This window comes from Sturnira hondurensis, unplaced genomic scaffold (genome assembly GCF_014824575.4).
Source record: "Sturnira hondurensis isolate 20B ecotype Veracruz unplaced genomic scaffold, ASM1482457v3 Scaffold0000549, whole genome shotgun sequence".
Lineage (NCBI taxonomy): Eukaryota > Metazoa > Chordata > Mammalia > Chiroptera > Phyllostomidae > Sturnira > Sturnira hondurensis.
This window is the reverse complement of record NW_028073180.1, coordinates 101,731-108,871: the sequence shown is the minus strand read 5'-3', so window position 1 is coordinate 108,871 and position 7,141 is coordinate 101,731. Positions and strand designations below refer to the sequence as shown.

The 7,141-nt window shown below is 33.6% G+C and overlaps 1 pseudogene; it reads left to right on the top strand.

Moving 5' to 3' along the window:
- Nucleotides 1–414: 414 nt before the first annotated feature.
- LOC118984071 (armadillo repeat-containing protein 1-like) lies at nucleotides 415–1,141 on the top strand (annotated as a pseudogene).
- The last annotated feature ends 6,000 nt before the right edge of the window (nucleotides 1,142–7,141 follow it).

Below are 7,141 nucleotides of genomic sequence, written 5' to 3'. Positions count from 1 at the left end.
TGGTGAATATTTCCTTATAATCAGTAGGTTGTCTTTTTGTTTTGTTGATGGTTTCCTTTGCTATGCCAAAACTTTTTAGTTTGAGGCTGGCACCCTTGCTCTTTGGCTCCTGGAGTAAGTCTGGTGGTTTGCGGTCCCGAAAGCCACAGCTTTGGCTGCAACTAGAGGAACCCACTCTGTGCCTCCAGGTCCATCTACCACATCCATTGTTGTGGCCCTGATGGTGCATCAGCCTCCAGACTCCTAAAGCACTGGAGTGAATTTGAGAAGATTTTGTTCATGTGTATGGCATAAAAGATGAATTCTTCCTCTTCCACCATGAATGAAAAATCCAATGCTCTATTCAGTAATTAACCAGCCTTGGCATCTATCTGCAGATCCATTAAATAGAAGAGCCATTGTCCAAGATCTGGGATGTCTGCCTGGCCTTATTTTATTTATGTACCATCCCAATCCCTCTATTGTCCACTCAGCTTTGCTTGCTCTTTCATACCTGGCCAAATGCCATGCTGAGAAAAGATGAAGGGAGAACCTGGTATGTTGTTAAGCTTGTAAAATGTTATACAGAAGACTACAGCTTCAGGAGAGACAAAACTGCTGGCCTCTGAAATCTATGACATTCTCTAATCTTCCAATATGGCAGATAGTGACAGTTTCAATAAAAGGAATTCACATCAAAGAAAAGCTCAATTTTTTTCTGGGAACTACAAACAAACATGCCAAAATAGTGGTTTTACATATGGATGGTCTTGATATGTCTTATAGAGATCTATATGAAGAAGCTTTGTTAAAAATTAAAGGTGTTATTAACTTTACTTTTCAAATGGCTGCTCAAAGATGTGTGATGCAAATCTGTTCAGATTTGAAAGCAGTCTTTGGCATCAGTGAAAGCATCAACCGAGGTTACAAAGGCTCAATAAGTTGCAAAAAGTGAAAGTGGGTAAGAGATGCTGCTCCCATTCCAAGATATGGCTGTGGAATGAGAACAGAAAATACAGAACTGCCCAACTACCTTCCTGAGCATGAGAGCCCAATGAAGGAGCAGGACAAAGCAGTGTCTCTGGTCAGCTCCTACCCAGAGGGTGGGGCTAGCTGGCTGAACACAGCTGCAAACTTTTTATCCAGATCATTTTACTGGTGACTTCACTTTGGGGTGCAAGGACTACGCAAATGAACAAGGGGCGAGTTTTCCATTGTTGTGGTGAACTGTCAAGTGCAATTTGCAATAAGTTATCAGGAAAAGTTTTTAGATTACATGATTGCACATGCTGCATTTTACATTTTATTGGGCATTTTGCCTCACTAAGTGGTAAAAAGGACAGAGGCTACAGGCTACTTTGTTTATGATGGTATTTTTAATTTTTGTTTTCCTTTGTTTAATTTCCTCTTTTAAAAAAAAAACATGGGTCTACAATTAAACCAAGCATGTATATGTACAGCTTCACATTTGTCTTACATGAAGCACTTGATTAGGAAAACTCAGTTTCTCCTCAAGCCTCAGAACCTCTATGAAGGGAAGTTTTTATTTTTTCTTTTTTAGCTCAAGTTATGAATGAATTACTGAGCATTTTTCTCTGCTTTTCTTCATGAAAGATACTTGCTTTTGTACTCTTTACTGACAGTTGAAAGCATTTGTAATTATTCCCCTTTTGTGCCTCTTTTAATTTTGCCAACCATGTGTATGGAAGGGTCATTACTAATGAAATTTTGTGAATTAAAATATATTCATTTGAATGTAGCAACCCCCTAAAATTACAATTCTACAATTTTTTTGCAATCTTATTTGTTGTCATTTCAATAAAATTAACACAAAATCATTTGAAAAGAGAGAAACATGTATATTGGCAAAGTGCTAGTGAGACTGTAACCAAAATGTAGTTTGACTGCTGTTCTGTTTGGTTTATATCAGCTCTTGAGAGTTACATCCACCACATAATGGGAACAACTGTAGGTAGGCCTTATTTTGTGATTATGTACTATCTTCTGCTAGAAAAGAAAATAGTAGAGAACTGACAAATTTAAAAAAAACAAAAATTGGATGCCTATAATGCTGTAGTGTCATTTGGTAGAGTTGGACCTTAACACATGGATTGCTTGACAGGTGTCTATTCAGTAGGTGTTTCTTGTACTGCCTTTGTGAATTTATTATGAACTTGCCATTGTATTGAATGAAAAAAGACTCAAGTTAATGCTTATAAAGAAACAAAGCCATCATTGGTCTATTTAAGCTTGTTTCTCATGTCCAGCCAGAAAAAAAGAACTTCAGTGGAGCTAAGATAAATAAATATAAGTACATATGCTTATATATACATTTTGTAGATAAGGGCTAATTACATATCTAATTCTTTATGGCATTGCTGAAATATTTGGCAACTAAACTTTCCTTTTGGAAATCCAACTAAATCCAGATAAATTCTAATGCCCATATTATTAAAAACTAATATGAAGAAATAAAAAAAAATTAATCTACATGTTATTTTACTACTTGGAGAATGTGAAGTTAAAATTGGACTCTGGGGGGTATTCTTGCATTTTCTTTGCTTCTTTTTTAAAGAAAATTAAAAGCATCCAGTGTTATGGAGAAACAAATATTGTACAATGTTTTATCAACAAGGATCTTCAGTTCATGAACATTGTGACCTTCTGGAGGGAGGCATATTGAGGGTGTTGAGAATATATTTTTTCATGTGTCTGGGCCCTGATTCAGGTGACATGCACAAATGAAAATATAAACTTTCAGGGCATTCATTGCTTTAAATGCATAGTACAACTTGCTGCCAGAATGAGACATGTTGAAAAAAGACAACAGAACTATTTCCTTTTTATAACCACTAAAACAAAGTTTATTGTCCTAAAAAAACCATAAAAACATATTAGCTTGATATAGTCCCATTTATTAATTTTTTTCTTTTGATTCCCTTGCCCAAGGAGATATATCAGAAAAAAATATTGCTAAGAGCAACATCAGAGAATTTATTGCCTAGGTTTTCTTCTGGGAATTTTATGGTTTCAGGTATTACATTTAAGTCTGTAATCAATTTTGAGTTTTTTCTTGTATATTGTATAAGGAAGTAATTTAGTTTCATTTTTTGGAATGTATTTGTCCAGTTTATTGAAGAGACTGTCCTTACCCCATTGTATGTTCTTACCTCCTTTGTCATAGATTAATTGACTACATAGGGTGGATTTATTTCTAGGTTTTCTGTTACATCATTGATCTGTGTCTGTTTTAATGACAGTAACATGTCATATTGATTACTATAGCCTTATAATATAGCTTGATATCAAGTGGCATGATAACTCCAACTTTGTTCTTCTTTTTCAGATTGCTGTAGCTTTTGGGGTCTTTTGTGGTTCCACATATATTTTTGGGTTACTTGTTCTTGTTTTATGAAAAATGCCATTGACATTTTGATAAGGATTGCATTAAATCTATAATTGCTGTGAGTAGTATGGATGTTATAATGATATTAATTCTTCTACTCATGAGCACAGTGTATGCTTCTATTTATTTATTCCTTCCTCAATGGCTTATAATTTTTTGAGTACAGGTCTTTTAACTACTATGTTAAATTTATTCCTAGGTATTTTATTTTTGATATAATTGGAAATGGAGTTGTTTTCCAAATTTCTCTTTCTGATAATTTGTTATCAGTGTATAAAAATGTAACCAATTTCTGAATATTATTATTTTATCCTGTTACCTTAGTGAATTTATTTATTAGTTCTAATATTGTTTTTGGTGGTATCTTTAGGGTTCTCTATAAATAATAGCATGTCATCTGCAAATAATGACAGTTTTTACTTCTTTTTCCCAATTCAGATGCCTTTTATTTCTTCTTGCCTGAATGCTGTGGATAGGACTTCATACTATATTGAATAAAAGTAGTGAAAGTAGACATCCTTGTCTTTTTCCTGATTTTAAGGAAAACTCTTTTTTTTTTCGCTATTGAATGTGATGTTAGCAGTAGGTTTGTCATATATGGCCTGTGATCCGTTGAGGTGTGTATGTTTCTTCTGTTTCCACCTTGTTGAGAGAGGTTTTATCATAAGTGGATGTTAGATTTTGTCAAATGCTTTTTTTCATCTTTTGACATCATATAATTTTTATTCTAAATTTTGTTTATGTAGTTTATCCCATTAATTGATTTTCAGCTACTCAACAAAAGTTGCATGCAGGAAATATGTCACTTTTGATCATGGTGTATGATATTTTCAATGCATTGCTGAATTCAGATTGCTTATAGTTTGGTTAGGATTTTTGCATATATGTTTATCAGGAATATTGGCCTATAATTTTCTTTTTTGTAATCTTTTTTGTCTGGTTTTGGAATTGGGGTAAAATGAGTATAGGAGCCTTTCCTCATCTTCAATTTTTTAGAATAGTTTGAGAGAAATAAATATTAATTATTCTTTGAATGTTTGGTAAAATCATCTGTGAAGCCATCTGGTCAAGAACTTTTGTTTTTTGTGAGGTTTATTATTATTATTATTACTTACTTGATTTCATTTGTAGTAATTTGTCTGTTCATATTTTCTGTTTCTTCTTGACTCGGTATTTGAAAATTGTAACTTTCTAGAAATTTATCTATTCCTTCCAAGTTGTCTAATTTGGTGGTACATAATTGTGTGTAGTATTTTCTTATAATCCTTAGCATTTCTGGGATGTGGTTGTCACTTATTCTCTTTTATATCTGGTAATATTTATTTGACCTTTCTTTTCTTTCTTTCTTTCTTTCTTTCTTTCTTTCTTTCTTTCTTTCTTTCTAATGAGCCCTTTAAAGGTTTATGAATTTTGTTTGCCTTTTCAAAGAACCAGTTCTTGGTTTCATTGATCCTTTGTTTGGTAATTTTTTTATGCTCTATTTTTTTCCATTCTGATCTTCATAATTTCCTCCCTTCTATTCACTTTGGGGTTTGTTTGTTCTCCCTCTTCTAGTTCTTTTAGGTATAAAGTTAGATTGTTTATTTGATATTTTCTTGTTTTTTAAGATAGGCCTATATTGTTATAAATTTCCCTCTTAGAACTGCTTTGGTCATGTCCCATAAATTTTTTTGTTCACTATGTTTTCATTTTCATCTGTCTCAAGGTATCTTTTGGTTTCTTTCTTGATTTCACTGTTAATCCATTCATTGTTTAGTAGCATGTTATTCAGCCTTCACGTGTTTGTTGCTTTTTTTTTCAGTTTTCTTCTTGTTATTGATTTTAGTTTCACACCATTCTGATCAGAGAAGGCACTTGATATTATTTTAATCTTCTTAAATTTATTGAGACTTGTGTCCTAACATGTGATCTCTCCTAAAAGATGTCCATGTGTGCTTGCAAAGAATGTATATTCAGGTGCTTTGGGGTGTATGTAGTGTTCTAAAATTATCAATTAAGTCAATCTTGTCTAATAAGTCTTTTAAGGTCACTCTTATTGATTTTCTGTGGGGACAATCTATTCATTTATGGTAATGAGATGTTAAAATCCCCTACAACTGTTGCATTACTGTTGATCTCCCCTTTTACATCTGTCAATATTTATTTGCTTTATATATTTAGGAGCTCCTATGTTAGATCTATAAATATTTATGAGGAGTATAATCTCTTGTGGATTGATACTTTTATCATTATGAAATGTTCTTCTTTGTCTCTTTATTTTAAAGTCATTTGTCTGATGTAAGTATTGTTATCCCAACATTTTTTCTTTTTCATTTGCATGAAATATCTTTTTTTTTTATCTCTTTACTTGCAGTCTGTGTGTATCTTTTAATCTGAAGTAGGTCTCTTATAGGCAGCATATGTAATGGGCTTGTATTCTTACCAATTAACCAACATATTTTTTGATTAGAGCATGGAACCATTTAAATTTAAAATAATTATTAATATGAATGTAGTTAATGACATTTTATCATTTATATTTTTATCCTTTTTAAATTTTTTTATTTTGTATTCCTTTTTTTTCTTAAACAAGTGTCTTTAACATTTCTTGTAATAGAAATTTGAGGGTGGTGAACTCCTTTAGTTTTCTTCTTCTCTGGGAAGCTCTTTATTTCTCCTTTGATTCTAAATGATAGCCTTACTGATTTGAGTAATCTTGATGTAGGTCCTTGCTTTTCATCACTTTAAATACTTTGTGCCAATCTATCCTGGCCTGCAAAGTTTCTGTTCAGGAATAAGCCGAAAGTCTTCTGAGAGTTCTCTTGTAACTCCTTTTCTCTTGCTGCTTTTAGTATTCTCTCTTTGTCTTTAGCCTTTTGTATTTTACTTATGATATGTCATCAGTGGGTCTCTGGTGTGTTTGGGTACATTATTTATTAAGCTAGTTGGGGTGTGCTTTGGTATGGGCTGAAGCCAGACACCAGATTTGTTGGTTCCTGGACCTCTTGGGGAGGGGCTACAATGCAAGCCAAGATCAGCCACTGCCTGTGCTTAGCCTAGGGTCACCTAGTAGATGCTACAAAATGATTTGCTGTTAGTAGTTGCTTCTACTGAGCTGAAGGTGTTTGGGAGAAATTATGCTGTGAACTAAGGCAAATTGCCACTAGTGCTGGGCTTGAAGCTTCTTAGTGAGAGGTACAGGATATTTTGAGGCCAATTACTACATTTTGGATGTTTATAGACTTTTGAGAGATTTTAGGAAAGTCCTCAATATGGGCACTTACTAGAAACAGCTGCTGAAAGAGGTCCAAGCCACTGCAAATGTTAAGTGGGATCAGTAGGGTTTTCCAGGTGAGTAGTGCTAGACTCTAGGCCACTGTAGTCAAAACATTATGGTACTGGCATAAGAACAGACACAGAGACCAATGGAACAGAGTAGAGAGCCCAGAAATAAACCCAAGTCTTTGTGGTCAATTAATATTCAACAAGAGGGGGCAGAAGTATAAAATGGAGTAAAAGTAGCTTCTTCAAAAAAAGGCATTAGGAGATGTAAGGCACTGGACAGCTACATGCTAAAAAATGAAACTCGACCATCAACTTACACCATACACAAAAATAAATTCAAGGTTGATAAAAGACTTAAATGTATGTTGTGACATGATAAATGTCCTAGAGGAGAACATAGGCAGGGAAATCTCAAATATTTATGCAGCAGTATTTTCACCGATATATCCCCTAGAGGAAGATATATAAATGGAAGAAAAAACAAATGGGAAT